This window comes from Pteropus alecto, unplaced genomic scaffold (genome assembly GCF_000325575.1).
Source record: "Pteropus alecto unplaced genomic scaffold, ASM32557v1 scaffold7, whole genome shotgun sequence".
Taxonomy (NCBI): Eukaryota; Metazoa; Chordata; class Mammalia; order Chiroptera; family Pteropodidae; genus Pteropus; species Pteropus alecto.
In genome coordinates this window covers 10,612,740-10,627,148 of record NW_006494614.1, presented here as the reverse complement: position 1 = coordinate 10,627,148, position 14,409 = coordinate 10,612,740, and positions in this window count along the sequence as shown.

Below are 14,409 nucleotides of genomic sequence, written 5' to 3'. Positions count from 1 at the left end.
AGCAGGAATAGGAGGGCTGCGGGGGAGGATACACGGCATGGGCCTGATGTTACGAGGGCCTGAATCTGATCGTTACAGATGCCAGAGAAGATAGTGGGGCCAGAGGAAGAAGTGGGGGTGTGGTGTGGACTGGGAGCTGCAGGAAGGATGAGGAAGAGTTGTAAGCAGGTGCAGAGTCATGGGGAGGCTGGAAGGTGAAGAGAAGCCAAAGCAGAGTGGGAGAAACATAGTCTGAACAGCAGGAAAAGAAAATGGACTTGGCAGTAACATTTGGCAAAGATCGGAGTAGGGAACTGATGAGAAAGAGACCAATGAGAAGGAGTTTGTGTAAATCAAGGCAGGATGTGATGAGTGTGTTGGCAGCAGAGAGAAAGAAAAAAAGAACAGATTTTAGGGAAAAAAGATTTTTAAGTAAAGCTAGATATGAGGATATACAGATAAAGAGAACATGAACCCAGGAGCCAATTTTAATCTCTTTTGATAGCTACCTTCCTTTTCACCTATTCCCATGTCGTTTAGCTCTATTTTGTCAAAAGTCTTCCCTTCACCTTCAATAACACCGTTTTCCGCTTTTCCATCTACCTCTCTGTCATTCCTTTTCTTATGGCTTCAGTCTTTCTTTCAGATTTCTCTAATTATGTATCTCCAACCTGAGCAGATCCCCAGAGCTTTAATTTTATATTTCTGTTCTCGGATATTTCCTCATAGATACACTGCTTTCATCTCAAATTATATAAAACTGAGGTTTTCTTTATACGCATGTTTTTTAAAAGTACCTCCACTGTGGTATCACTAATGCTCCAGTTATCCAGATTCAAAACTTCACCTCTACGTATCCAAATAGTCACCAAGGCCAGCAAATGTTTTTCTAGACTCCGTTTTTCCTTTTCATCTCAGCTCAGGGATCACCTTTCCTTAACTCTTCTTGGGGGTATCTCTGCAAGCTGCCTCTGGCCATTTAGTTCCCTTCAGACAGATTTTCTATTAAAACATTCCTTCCATTTCCTGTTGGAAAACCCAACTTGAACTTTGTTATCCCTCCTGTATACCTTTAACTTCACAAAATCAGTCCATCAACTCCCCCTCAAATATGTCATGTTTGCTCTTATTTTTCTCAGGTGGGCAATTTTAATTTCTTTCTCCCTCCATCCCTCATTTTCGCTTTCCTTTAATCTAAATCTTAGCCACTTTTTAAACCATTTCATCATGAAGCCTCCCTTTTACTGCTGTACAGGTTAAACCATGATAATAAATAGACCAAAGCATTTAAAAACTTAAATAAGATAAAGATTTATTTTCTTCTCATGTAATAGTCTAGAGATTGGCAGGCCATCTGGGATGGCTAGGCCACGCTTGTCTATGAGATGGTTCAGAGATCTTCTATATTGTTGTTTTACTCATTCACATGGCGAGAGTGTCAGTAAGGTCAAAAGGTACAGGTCCACGTTCCAGCCTACAGTAAAGGCAAGATAGAAAGCTGAGGATAAAGCAGCTCCCTTTGAAGGGTGTGACTTTGAAGTTGCACACATCATTTATCACTCATATTTCATTGGGCAGTGCTTAGTCACATGACCACACTTTTGACTAAGGGAGGCTGGAAAAGGGAATTTCTATTTGGGAGTCTCATCCCAGCTAAAATTTAGAATCCTATTACTAAAAAGAATAAGAGAAAATTCGGATGGTGGGTCCAGAGACTGATGGAGGAGTGGAAGAAGAATTAGCACTCTGTGCTACAACCAAACTCTATAAGTATCTCTACTGCCTCTTTTCTTACTGATCTTCTTGCAGTGAATTTATTTCTTCTTTTATATTTTTCTTACCTCTCTATCCAAAATATAAACTCCTTGACCATTCTTTCAAATTACGGTGAAGATGCTGCCTTTTGGATCTAAACATGATTGGAATGTGTGGCATAAACTGAGAGAGAAGAATCTATTCTAAACAATACATTAAGACTTTTTAGTGGAAAGAGTATTAAACTGAGAGGTGAAGAATGGCTATACTGCTACTCTCTTGAGGTGATTGCTCTTACATAATGAGTGTTAAAATGTGAAATGGTAGAACCCAATATGTTGTATGTGTTTCTCAATTTACCTGTGCTCATGGGGAAGGTTTTTCCATACACTTAGAAAAGGCAAGCATAATGCATTCTTCTGGCTGCCATGTCCAAATCAAGGACTGCTTAGGGTGGTCTATTCAATGTCTCACTTCACAAAATAAAAGGAGCTCCTTCTCTCCTTTGTACCCAATCAGTGGCAGCACGAAGGGGAAGACTGGGAAAAGGTGGGAGGAGGGGGCACGGATAAAGAGGGGACTTTTAGACCCTCCTTTGCTACAAATAGCAGAAGATTTCCTAGTGCTGTGCAAATGTAGCATTTCTTAACAACCCCATACTAGAACGTTGCCCTTAATTTCTGCTTTTACAGAAAATCTAGAGCTATTATGCCCAGACAAGCAAGGCATTAGAGTCTTCCCAGATGCAATGGATGGGAGGATAACAGGGAAGAGAATGATCTGATTGAATGGCATCTACTTAATACACATATTAAAGTGCTTCAACATCTTTCAGTTAACCTTCCTAATGTCATGTGAGATATCCTCGAGTGCGATGATAATCAACGGATCTGAGGAGTTTATTTATGTACAGGCTCATGATTTCATTGAATCTTTGTAACATCTGTGTGAAATCACTATCAGCCTCCTTTTGAAGATGAAGAAACTAAAGCTTAAGGGAAGTTGAAGAACTTACCCAATATTATACAAGTGTTAAGTGATTGATTTTAATTCTGGTTTTTCTGACCTCAAGTCCAGCTCCCTTCTCACACACCACCAATTTATGAGAACGCTACGTTTAAAGTGGAAATAAGATAAGCAAAAGTTCTGAACATACATAAGAGTGATTTAAAAAAAAAAAAAGAGGAAAGAAGAACGTAATAGACAAACCCATGGAACCCAATGAGATCATGTACCAACTGTACTCGGGTTAGAAATTGGGTGAGATGTAATAGAAATCTTATTGTACTATTTTCATGCAAATGGAATAACATCACCCCATTACTTCAAAAGGCTAAGGGTTGTCACTTTAGATGCTATATTGCTATTGACAAATTTCAGGCCAATATATTACTCTGTCAGCATTCTGAAAAGCTAAAATGAGCAATGCAAGATGATCTAGGATCAGGACAAGGGTTAGAGGGTTTCAGAAAAAAGAAAGAAGGGATTACATATGGATGGTCAGGTGGTTGTCACCCTGTTGGTAAGGGACTAGGTCAGGATGCAAAGCCCTACAGAGAAAAGCCAGAGTGTGTGTGAAAGGAGTCACATAAATACAAGGAAATAACCTCTCGACAAGGGAAATGGAACCTAGGAGCATAGGAAAATAACATACTACAGATGGTCAAGAAACTATTTACATCATTAATAAACACTGCCACATTGGATGAAATTAGTAAAACCTAGCTCTAAGTTCATTTCATAAAGAAGTAAAAGAGGTACAAAGATAATTGCTTAATAATTTAAAGACTTCTAGCAAAATTAAGGGGTCAGAAGAGACTGGGTGACAAAAGAAGTCTTTGAGGCGGCAATTTTATACAAGAGACCACAGCTTCAAGTGGTGCTAATTTCACCAAGGAGACACAACTGGATACCAGTTCCTCTGCTGTATCAGTGGGAGCACATAGGCCTTCCACAGCATGATTAAGAATAGTTGAAAATATGCTTTGATTTTACACTAGGAAAAAAGTGCCTTTATGTTATTCAATTGTTTATTAACATTTTGATATTCTCACAGGATGTTGGAGAAATGACAACCATTATAATTTTGGGGGGGTGGATTTGATAGAATCAACTGTTTTTTGTTTTGTTTTAACAATAGAGATGATAACATTTGTAGTAATATCAGTAATATCTTACCTATGCCTCATTTAACAGTGTGCTATACCTGAGACTGGCCCCTCCATATTTTTTAACAGGATTGGGGATACAAGTCTGAAACTTCTTTTAGAGTGGAGATATGAGTTCAACTTTAAAAGAAAATTGCCCTTGTTTGTATTGGGAAAACATTTATTTTGTCTTTATGGTTAAGCAAAGATGAAGCAAAAAAAATTTTTTTTAGGTGGTAAAAGTTGGGAAGAGTTCCATAGTCCAGTCACGTTTGTCCTCTCAAGAGGACACTCTGAATCTGGGAGTAGAGGAAGCCTCTGAAGAATTGAGGGCTTTGATGGGGTGAAAAAGGAAGGCCAGGTTGTCACTGACAGTTGTGAAGGAAGTCATGGCCTAAGGAGAGTGATACCACTAAGGGACCCTATAAGAGCATAATCTAGGGACCTTGGGCATAGTCTAGTTTTATATCAATTTTTAAGTTTTCTATATTTTAATTCCCTTTTGTGACTCCTAAACCAGCAGTAAGACTTAGTTAAACATGATTGGCCTTAGCTGTGCTTTGGAGAACTGAAGTACAGATGTGTGCCCACACTTGGGAGAGGTAGTGAAAGGAAGGGAGCAGCAGGATGAGGAGACACAAAGGTTATTGAGGGGTAAAGAGATGGTAGACACAGCCAGGACAGGTTTGTGGGCCTTGCAAGCATTTCTTGTGGGTTCTAGAAATAATCAGTGAGTGAAGACTTGTCTATGGCCAGACTTCTGCGGCCAAGTTATCATAAGATTGGAGCTAGAGTTATCACTAGCCAGGCCTAGAATAAAGAGCCATCATTGAAATGCAGCGAGATAAGAGACAGTTGTATTAAAATTTTGACAAAAAAAGCCCCAAACCTTTTCCTTCTGTGAAATTTTTACACATACACGTTCCAGTCATCAATTAAGTAAATATAAATACTTCTTTATTCCTTCTAATTAGGTCATATAATGTCTTGAGACAGCTTACCTCCCATCCTTTTTTCTTTATTCCACTTTGTCCAAACCAAGTGACTCAGTCAGGCATTGGCTGGAATCAGACTATCATCTCTTTCTCTGCAGGCCGGAGCATCTTTCTCTAGAACTAGTGAGTTTCCCTTAGGTCAGACCAGATAATTACAAGTCTGAGACCTCTGAAACCAGGTTCCTTCTTCACAGTAACTCCTAAACCAATATAACCCCTTATCACTCCTCTGTCATTTTTTCAATATTCTGGATAGCAATCAGAGATTTATAATCCAGGAAGTATTATAACTTCAAGGACTTAACCCTCATTTAGTAGTCGTGATCCTTTTGGGAGGCCTAGGATAAACATTATAAAAGATAAAGCTTCCTGGGTGAGCTAATTCTTAGGATATTTTATTGTCCAGGTGGCAATATTGCAGTCTTCCATGCAATATTCTAAGATCAGCTAAAAAAAAAAGATGATGACAGGAAATTCATTATGCAAATACCAGATAATCCAATAAATTTAAGGATAAAAAAATTTATATTGGGTAAAGAGGAAGCAGTCTCAAAAGTTTATTTTTTTTAACAAAAATTTACTTTCTATGCTATGATTGTTGCTGCTATCGCTTTTAGCATTTCCTGTTTTGTTTTGATAGTAGAATATAATAGGCTTCTGAAAGCTTGTTAACATTTATCGAGAGAAATAATATGAGATTTGAGGTTAGAGAGACATGGAAATAAGTTTTTTCAGAAATTTATTTTTCTACATGTGGGTAAACTTACAATTCAGTTTTTGTTGTTGTGGAACATTAGTAATCTTATCAGGATATGGCTTGGTATTCATTATTCTGTATTATCTTTTCTGGGTTGAGGTTTTTCTTTCAACCTGTAGATTCCATTCTATTAATTATTCCAGTAGAGTGTTCTATTGTATTGTTGTATACTTTTCTCTATTTTGTATGTTCTGTTTTATTCCTCAGAAATTCCATTCATACACATGTCAGATCTCCTCAGTTTGATTCTTATGTCTACCAACCTCTATCAAATCACATTACCAGCTTTTTCTATAGCCACTCCCAGCTGCCTGACATATAGCCAAATCTTGTTTTTCTAATTATACATCCTTAGATGGTCCATTTTGGACAGTGACACTTATTTTTAGCTCATCTGTATTTTTCCACAGGTCTGAGGAAGTACATGTTATCTCTTAATTTCCTTATTTATTTTGACCTCAGTTTTATAATATTTGGCAGATATTTTATAGTATGTGATTTGGAGTTTTGCCTTCTCTATGTTGTATCTTTTTTGTTATTTTAGGTAAGTTTCAAAAGAAAGAAATTTCATCTCTAGCTGAAAGTATCAGAGTTGTCATAATAGTTGTTATATAGTCCCACCACAGTGATGGTGTGGTTGGAAATGCTAGTTTTCTCCTTCATGACCTTACTTTGTGTGGAAGTCATGCAACTGGAGACATAACCTCAGCTTCAGGGCATGACATATCCCTGCGTGTGAGATTGGTTCAAGATTAGGCATATGACAGTTAGATGTGAGACGAAGTTTGCAAAGCTTCTGGGAAATATTTTCTCCACCTCAAGACAGAACACAGGAAAAGACAGCCTTTTTTTACTCTGTTATTAAGCCTACATGTATGTGAGGCCTAGAAGAGATGGAGCAACTTTGATTTCATCTTAAGGGTGAGGCTAACATATAGTATGTTCAGAGACATAAAAACCTAAGGACAAAGAAATTGGATGCACTAAATTATGCTAACTCTCAAGGTGCCCTACCTTTGGACTTTTGTATTCTAGCCAATGCCCACATATTTCCTTATTGTTTAAACATGCTGCATATTGTGGCACTTCCAGATTTAAACCATTCTAACTAAAAAATATGGCAATATGGTTCACGTTCTTCCACAAGTGGGCCTATATTATGTGACTGGTGTTACATCTCAATAGGAAATTCATCTAGAAATATGACAAAGCAGAGCGGATGAGTACAGTGGCAACAAATGCCAAGCTTACTTTGGATGACTTGGACCATGATATATGCACTGAAATGTCTCAGTAAAATTTTAAAATTTATTTTCATTGTAACTTTTACAGGCAAAGTAATCATAGATCAAAAGCCTCATTGGCCGTATTTCTATGATTTTTAGTAATAGCTGTAATTTACTACCTAAGAAAAGTAACATTGAAAAAATATATTTCTTAGTCTCCTTTTGGAAATATTTGATAGAAGTGATGGTGTTTGATAGAGATATATGGAAACTGTAGAATAATTGAAAAGTGATAGAATGGACCGCATATGACTAGAATGGGGTCTTTTTCCCCTCATTTTTTCCTTTTCTATCATAGTTAATTTTATACTGGGGATAATTTTTTTTAAATAGAAGAATTTAATCTGAAATAAAGTTGATTTTTTCATGATGAACAGGAAAAAGACTCTCATAATTCCACTCTTGATTTTAAAACCAACTGGCTCTATTTTTTATATTAAATTATTAATTCTTTTGTTCTATAGCCATCTATTGAGCACTATTTGCTTGTCCTATTGCCAGACACCAAGGATTCAAGGGGATGTAGGAATAAGAAGACATAGGGATGACTAAGGAGATTCTGTCTTTGATGAGCTCCTAGTCTCTGAAGAAACATACACAAAGAAACAATCCTTCAAAGATAATAAGAGCAATAAAATAGTTAAAAATTCAAAGGTGAAAATGGTAACTAATTTAACAATTAATTTATGCTAATGTGTTTATACTTTATTGGTTTTCACTCTCTCAAGGATTTTTTTTTTTTGTAAGAAGAACTTCTTGGATAGCATGTTTTGGTTCTTAGCAATGGTATAGAGTAAAGAAGAATTTTGAAGAAAATAATCTTCAAGTAATATGATTCAGGAAGCCACTTCCTCTGTCCAGGTATACTAAAGACCAGACAAAGACATTTGCATTTATTTTTAGAAAATGGAAATAACAGTGAGTTTAAATTTACATTTACAATGACATGTTTTCAACTAAACTGAGTTTTCTTATTGCAAAATTTTTCTCACTTCAGTAAATTTACGTTAAAGTTACATTTATTTCTTCAGGTTATTTAAGTGCCAATCATTAAATTAAGGCAGCAATGTTATATTCAAACACCAAGGACCCAAGGTGTTAATTCTACTTCAAAAGGTGACTGACTAGTATTCAGGAAATAGCTCAGAATATCTAGTTCACATTTATGCATTTGGTTTGAAACTCTCTTTGACAGGTCAGAATATATCTTCAAACTCTATTATCGTAAACACAGTGACTATCAGAATGGAATTTATAGGGCAAGGATTATTATATGTCTAGCTTTGGGATTATTTTGATCTTAGAAACTAGCACAGCTTTCTCTCCCATGATTGGCAATGGACATCAAGCAATAGTGTTCTAGAGAGGAATTAGCATATCTCTTGGTAACATCTTATAATGGTACTGGCATTCAGGGCAATTGATTCATCAATAAGTGATTTGTGGGGATTTTACCCTTGAGAAATATAGTTAGAGCCATTACTCACGAGTCCCAATGACAAGCCTTTTTAGATGATGATTGTATGCTGTTACAGAATTTTCAATCCTAGCCTCAGATTTTTCTGTTGAAAATGAAAACTCACAAAAGGAATGTGGAATTAAAGCTCAGGATAGCCCAGGAATGTTTTTGCGAGAGTGCTGAATTTGACTTCTTTGTGGCTGAGCTCACAAGCTTACATCTTTCCTCACTTCTGTGAAATTAGGTGCAACGTAGAGGAAGCTCTAGTTTGAGGGTTAATACCTGTGTCTGCTGCCATATTTTTCAGTCTCTTCTACTAGATGGGCTTTTGAAATGCTTAATAATTTCTGGGCATATCTGGAACCAATTCCAATCACAAAATCACATGGAAGATTTGCTAAATGTAGGTTCTTTCCCACTTAAGTTCATCTGACACAGAGCTGTCTCCATCCTATTAGAAGTCACAAGGGGTTATTAATGAAGGTGGTCTCCTAACTGAGCTTCATGTGAAACACATTTGCTTAACTTTCAAATCGAGTATTCCCCAACTGCCTAGCCCTGAAATTCTTAAGAGGCACGTGGTGTTGAGACCATTTATTTACCCTCCAAAACTTCGAGTCAGGCTGTCTCTGGGACTCTTTATGTTCTGTTGAGGAGCGACTCCCTTAGACTACCCGTGGCCGAAGGGAGACTAATTTCACCAACAGATGCCCATTTCCCCATTCTTCATCAGCCTTTTGATGTAGAGACCAAAAGAAATCTGAAGTTTGTCTGAAAGACTCAGGAACACAAACAAAAGAGCCTTCAGTCCCACCAGTTAGACTAAGCCTGTGTACAGACAGACACCCACATCTGCTCTACGTGGAAAGGATTACAGGTCTGATTTTCAATCTCAGCAAAGGTTTAGGAGTAGTAAATGAATAACCTATTGAGCTGGAAGAGCCACAAATACCACTGTTCATAGTTCATACAAACTAGTAGAATATCCACCAAAGGCAGGATGCCCAGGACATACAACCTGGTCCCATGCTGCCTTATCTTCTTATGCTCCCAATGCCCTGGTCCAATGTTATCAGGTTTTTGATGCTTCAATGGAACATATAACTGACTCTCAGAACTTTATGAATGCTATGCCTTTGCTTCCATAAAATCCTTATTCTCTTGTTTCTGTCTGGCCAAATTACACTGTGCCGATGTTGCATTCTCCTTAGTGAAAGCTACTCTGCTCCATCTCGTCAAAACGAACTGCTCTTTTCTCTGTGTCCCCTATAGTACCTTTGTCAAGGTTACCACACAAATGGTTTTACGAGAAACCTTTCATTATCTGTAAAGCTTTGGCTGAGAACATCATCAACTGTACCCAGTTCCTGCCTTCTAGACAGAGCCCTTGTAAGACACTTCTCTCAATTACATAGGAGGATAAGCTTTATCTCTTATGACGAGTCAGTAGGCTTCCTTATTCCAAGTATTATGTTTCCCTCTTTGCCTTTTCTGCCAGGAAGCTTAAAGCTAGGTTTTATATTCCTTCTCAGTAATGGTAGGGTTTTAATATCTGCTTTGCTCCTTATAATCTACTTTTGTTCCTCTTTCTCTATTTTTATTTCTATTGTGCTAATTTTTTGTATTTATCATTTATGTGAACAAATTCAAATTATTTTTATAAATAGGGCATAAACAAAAACAACAAAGTGCTATGTAAGAATGATTCTTGGACAAATTATTTATGTGAATGGTATAGGAATTAGGTTCAAGTGGACAGCCTCCCTAGGACAGAACTTAACTTAGCCCTCTAATGGAACATTGAGTGCCTAGGGAAGAAAGAGAATATCTCTGAAAATTATCTTCCTTACAAAACTATCCTCCTAATTGGTTTTTGGATAAAAGCTAAATATCGGATGATTTAAATAAAGGTATTGAGAACTTAAGTTAGTTTTTTTTTAGAGAGTGTAGATCTATGACTTTGGGCTAAAGAAGGGAGAAGAGACCTAATTTGGGAAACTGAGCCATGTGATCTGATAGAGTGGGTCCACACTAAAGTATCCTTGGATAAATGCTTGCTCTATAGGGAGAAAGGCTTATGCTGCAAAATTCTTGCCTTAAATTCAGTAGATGCTGAAGCAAGTGGGAGTCATAGGGGTAGGGTGGGATAGGGAGAGGAAGAACTCAGTGGAAGAACTCTCCACTCTGGAGAGTGGAAACGAAGGAAGCAAGACAGGGATTGGACATATAGAATCCATGCTCATGTTTTTCCTTGCTGAATCTTCTAATGACCAGTATCTACTTGCAGTACAGTCTAGTTTCTGCATCACCATTTTTAGCAAGAGATAACTCTGAGCCTGAAGGAAACCAAGAGCAGGTGAACCCCAGGGACTAATATGTCCCACTGTCCTCATGAAGCCCCAGATAAACTGCCCATAGCCCTCACATCACCTTGTTCTGGCCACTACTACCTTATCCCTACCAAGTCTCCTGTGAAGAGAACCTGGAAAGGGAAGAGATGCAGATCTAGGGACTCTTTTTCTCTTCCAGGGCTACAGTGTCAAAGGTAGGTGAGAAAATGAGAGGCAGGGAAAGGAGAGGCAAGCCTCATCCCCAGTAATGCTTGAAGATCAGGCATAAATTCTTCAAGTTACACTAATCTTCTGAGAATGCCCAATATTTATCAGAAAAGTAGGCAAAATTATTTTATTTTTCTTAATACTTTCCTGGTCAAGACAATGTTTCTTGGCCAGAAAAATAAGTTAGCAGCATTAAAAGCAGCAGCATTAAAGCTCAAGACTCCCCAGCCACAAATGACACTTTCTCTATCTGGAACTATCATTCTCTTGCCACCACCAATGACAGGAACTGCTAACATCCTCACCTTTCCATTTCTGTTTCAAGTTTTTGTCTCCAAAGGGGACTCCAGCACTTACCGTCTGCCCATTTGTAATCCTGGAGGGGTGCTCCTGCTGGAGATCCTGCCAAAGAAGATGATTGTTTTAACCCTAGCTTCTGGTGGAGATGGTGACAACAGTTTTCAGAAGGACTTCCTTTCTGACTCATTTGCCTTTCCTTTGCCTGTGTGTCAGTCTGTCTCCATCACCAGCTATATCCTCTTCGTGTCTCTGGAAGCAACCCTTTCCCTGATAGCTGCTGGATTTCTCATCAAAGAACAAGCAAAACATTTTTACCTGCCACAGGAGGCACCTGGAAATCTCTTCTGTCCTTTTCCCACACTTTCCTTTCCTCCATATCCATGAATATTTAAACAAATTATTTCCAAAATCAGCCCAAGAAAACCATACAAAGCATTTATTATCTCAATAGTGATGCACAGTTCACAGGTCAACTTTTATCATTAACCTCATCATAGTTTGTTTTTACTAAAAAAATTCTCCTTCAATATCTGAAATTAGAAATATTTCCAAGTTAAAAATGTACATGTGTTAATTTTCTTAAATTAGCTTTCCTGTTTACTTTGGTTAAAAGAAAACAGTAGTATCTTGAAAACGTACTATCTACTTAATTGGATACCCAGAAGGCAACCCTCTATCTTCTTCCCTATTATATTAAACTTAACCAAAGCAAGGAACGTAAGGTGAGAGACTAGGTAAGAGAAATAACAAGTCCTAATTATATACAAAGTAGATTAGAGATCACTTTCAGGTTGAATATTTATTGCCAGCTCTTTTTTTTTCTACCTTGGTGTTTTTTTCTGGACTGCACCTTGACATTTTTACCCAATATGAATGCAAATATTAGCAATGAGGCATCAATATAGCAATGCTCAAAAATGTCACTGTGGCTTGGTCTGAAAAGAAAAATATAGATATAGGAGAAATAAAAACAAAATTTATATCCATTCTTTGAACCACCGTGCATCTCAGCAGGGGCTTTAGGATGAGTCTCAGGATCTTCCTCCTGTTTTTCTATTTGTTTTTCCCTAAGACTATCGAGGAAGTATTATAATAGATATCAATGATGAGGAGCTACTCTGGTTTAACATTCTGACATCAGTGGAGTTTACTTTGGGTGTTGAATATTAGTGAAGTGTAAAAGACCCTAGAAGAAGGGAAAAAATAAACATCTAATCCTTAAGCATATATTAGTGGAGTGTCTCTGACAATATGATGGATGATTAGACAAGCTTGATTGCTTTTCTAATATTGAAAAAAATTCCCCCCAACCACTCATATGATTTTCTTTCTTCTATGAAGTTTCCCACAGTTATAGCATATAAAACTATAATTAAAAATACAGAAGGATATTTTTATGGACTCAAAATCCGCTATCCTCAAGTTGTTGTACTGAGCATGATGAGTCATTTTTGCAAACACTCTAGTTTCATAAACATGAGATTCATTTACTGCATATTCAGTTTTGATTAAGATCCTTCTGGCTCTAAAGCTATACTATTAACATCCACACGTCATTGGTAGGATACTTTCAATGAATACTGTGGCAGATAGAAGAACATCAGGATCTGGGGAAATATGGTCTGTATATCTGTTTTCATTTATTTAGGGTAGGCTTTAAATATTTTAATTTGTTAAAGAAATAACTTCTCAGCTCCCCTTCTTATAATCATCTGGGGTTGGTAATTAAACTGGCAATCATCTGAGGTTGTTCAATCCCATGGAAAAATCAAATATAGTCTGGTCATGTACATATTGGACATTGGGTATGGAATGGGAAGAAGGAGTTGGATGGATGAGAAAGGAGGAGAAAACTTGCCTACAATAGTGGGGATGTCCATATTCACTACTACTAATTTTATATTATACTCCTATTAATATTGTGTTAGTGAAGAATGCACATATAAAGATATTGACTTGATGTAGGGATAGAGTCTACATATTCTGCTTGGAATACAAATAACCAGTGAAAAAATAGCATCTTTCATCAATTCTAGGACATTTTCTTAGAAAATGTTAAGAATATTACATTAAATATATGAATTATAAGGTATATCCTTATTTCAGAAATGTTAAAATGTAAAGAAAAGGTTTTTTTTATAATTTTTAAAAAATATTATAAATTCAACACTTAGCATTATGCCAAATAATATAGAAATACAAGAAATATAAAATCCATTTGAGTGGATAATACATAAACAATGAATCAATTAGAAAAATAATGGCTCATCTGGCTGTTATACCAAAAAATAAGTTACATAGGTTATATCATTGAAACTTAGTGATTAATATAGAAAATGAAAATAATTTGAGGAGCTATTAGAGAAACAAAAGGTAAGAGAAGATATTTACACTTGATAAAGTAAATCAAGAAAAATGAAACCACTGAAGTATCTTCAATTTATCTGTTTACATATTCTCTGACTTTGAAATTTGACATAACTTTAGAGAAAACATTCTCCTTCATCTCTCACTTATATCTGGAGGAACACTTAGTTCCTCAAAGTCACATGGTGAGTCTAATAAGACATTCTGTAAAATAATTTTGGTCTCCAGACAAAGAAAATAAAATTTAAAGGGAATATATTGAATAATAAGAAATCATTATACTCTCTCTCTTCTCTCTCTAGGACTATTTGATTTTTAAGGAATTGTCATCGAAGCACACACACACACACACACACACACACACACACACACACACCCTTTGTGAAAACTGATTAATTTTTGATGGTTCATAAGTATATATCTACATATGTTCCCTTGGGATTAGGCCATCTGGGAAACTTGCATATGTTCTTGGGATACTGTAATTTAGCTGTAGTTTAAAGTATTTCTGTTTCTCTATAACCTACATTTTAAAGTTATAATTGCTAAACTATTTAGCATATTGCCTAATGGTTTTGAAAATACACTTGGCAAGGCAACCAGGTGGCTGGGTGATGTTGGGAACAATAATGCTGCCAAATTAGCTCTACTTACACTTAAAAAAAAAAAAGGCAGTTAAATTTCAATGTTTGTTAGAAGTCACTTTTGAATTCTAATTTAGTCCAATAGCATTAGATGAACTGTCAACCTCTGGAGATGAGGTCTGGGCTTTGGTATTTGTAGAGAGCTGCCTAGATGACTCTAAA